This window comes from Sciurus carolinensis, chromosome 7, assembly GCF_902686445.1.
Source record: "Sciurus carolinensis chromosome 7, mSciCar1.2, whole genome shotgun sequence".
In the NCBI taxonomy this organism is placed as follows: Eukaryota; Metazoa; Chordata; class Mammalia; order Rodentia; family Sciuridae; genus Sciurus; species Sciurus carolinensis.
In genome coordinates, this window is record NC_062219.1 from 13483569 (window position 1) to 13486077 (window position 2509).

The window sequence follows — 2509 nt, forward strand, 5'->3', positions numbered from 1 at the left end:
CAAGTTGATTCTCTATCAGAAGACACCACGGAACTTTCTTATTTAGTAAAATAGAATGTCCTCAGCTCTGCTGGTTTTCTAAGCATTTGACCAATCATGGGACATTCAGATAAAGACATTTTCATCTTTTCTTTCAAATCATTACACCTTTTTGTTATTGTTGTTCTTTCCTCATACCAATAATCCAAAATCCCTACGTTGTTAAACGGTAATGGTGATAGCTTATATTCTTATCTTTTTCCTTATTTTAAGGGAAATTAAAGCACAGATTCTTGATGAAACAAATATTTGAGGAAATTATTGCATAAAACCTATCAACTTCTAGGTAGGACTTCTATTTTATCTCTTGTACCTATGAGATTTTCAAATCATAAATAGGTACTGAATTTTATCAAATTCTTTTTTCTGCATATATTGGTGTGGTGATCTCATTTTCCACACTTAGTTCAATAATTTGATATAGTAAGAATAAATTTTTTGGAATATATTTATTTTTTGAATATATTTCTCTATATTATGTTATAATACCTTTTATGCTTGTTGGTTTTGATTACATATTATTTTGTTTATATTTTTGCATTGTCCTTCATAAATGAATGAGTACATAATTTCTTTTCTTACACTGTCTTCCTGATGTTGGAATTCAGATTTCACTGACTTCATAAAACAATCTGCTAAAAAGATTAGGTTAGCCCAGAGGTTCATTTCCTAAACATGGGGACCTGGAAATCTGTTATATTGCCTGGCAAAAGAGATTTTGATGACACGATGCAGAGTATAGACTTGTATTATCTGTATAGACCGTCCAATCTCAAGAACTCTTAGAAGAGACTCTGTCTGACTGGAGTCAGAGAGACATGGGCAGAGGAGACAAACAGGAGAGAGAGAGCAGAAGCGAAAGTCAGAGTTTTATTCCAAGAATGGAAGGGATTTGAAGGTCATTGCTAAACTCCAAGATATAGAGGATCACTGGGAAAGACCAGAGATGCCTGTTGGAGTTCAGGGCTGCCCTCTGCTGATTGCAAGAAGTTGAACTTGGCCAATAGCTTGAGTGAGTTTGGAAATGGATTCTTTCCTGAGTCTCCTATTAAGAACTCATTCAGATTACTGACCAACCAAACTATGAGATACTAAATATAAGCTGTTTTAATTGACTTTACTTATGTTACATTTTCCTCAGCTTTAGAAATCTAAGAGATGTTTGGATTGGGGTGATAATCATAGGGATATCTAAAAATGTATAAAAATGACTTTGGAGGTGCTACGTACTGTGCTGGTGCAAAAGCAATGCTTTCACCTGCTATTTGGATGCAGGCCTTGCTAGAGCTTCAACTGGCATTAAAGTTTTGGAGGCCCTGAAGGCAGCTGTTAATGGAGGCTTGTTCATCCTCAAAGTACCAAACGATTCCCTGGTTATGCTTCAGAAAGCAAGTTCAATGCAGTAGGTCATCAGAAGCACGTCATGGGTCAGAATGTTGCTGATTATATGCGTTATCTAATGGAAGAAGATGAAGATGCTTACAAGAAACAGCTCTCTCAGTATACAAAGAACAATGTTACCCCTGACATGCAGGAGATGTGCAAGAAAGATCTTTCTGCTTCAAGAGAAAATATAGTCTATGAGAAAGAAGTCCAAGAAAGAAGGCAAAAAGAAGAGATGGATGCATCCTAAAATGTCTCTTGCCCAGAAGAAAGATTGGGTAGCTTCGAAGAAGGCAAGCTTCCTTAAAGCTCAGGAACAGGCTTCAGAGAGATAAACCAAACAACAGTTAAAGATAATAAACCTACTGAACAAGTGAAAAAATGGCTTTGGAATTGAGCAGTGGGAAGAGGATGAGAGAAAATGAAAAGCCTGATAGAAAAGTCTTAGATTATTATCATAAGTAGGACTATGGACATTAGTGACGGTTGGGGAGGGTTCAGCAGGAAGTCAGGGAGCATGGAAGAGAATCCTCAACCACCTAGAGAAGACCCGAATCCCTGGGAACAACTTCACAGGTGTTGCTGCTAAAGGCCCAGAAGGCAGCAAGGCACATGTCATTTGTTAGAGCCAGAAAGCTTTCAAGATTTTATCCTGCAGTTATGTCAAAAGATGCACATGTGAATGATGAATTGTGACAATTGACTGACATTTCCTGGCAAGGTGATGAAAGTACAACCTGGTTCTTTTCTATTGCTTGTGATAAAATGTAAGAAGAGAGAGGTCATTGAGGAAAATATTGATTTTAAAAAAAGAACAGGAATCAGGACCAAATGATTTGGGTATTTTCAGTCTACCCAGATGGCAATAATAATAATAATAATAATTATAATAATAATAATAAATTGAATTAAGAGATTGTTTTCCAAAAGCGAAAAATAAAAATATTCCAGTATATGGCTTACAACTTTTTGCTAAAACATCAAAAAGATCAAAACATCAGATTCAGTTACATAAAATCCTTGAAGTGATTAAGAATGTGACTTGCTGTTTCTCTCAAACAAACCAGAGAACTTCTAGGAATCTTAA

At 35.9% G+C, this 2509-nt stretch overlaps 1 pseudogene; it reads left to right on the forward strand.

Annotated features, from left to right (window-relative positions):
• Positions 1 to 714: 714 nt before the first annotated feature.
• Positions 715 to 1757, forward strand: LOC124988510 (60S ribosomal protein L5-like; annotated as a pseudogene).
• Positions 1758 to 2509: the final 752 nt, after the last annotated feature.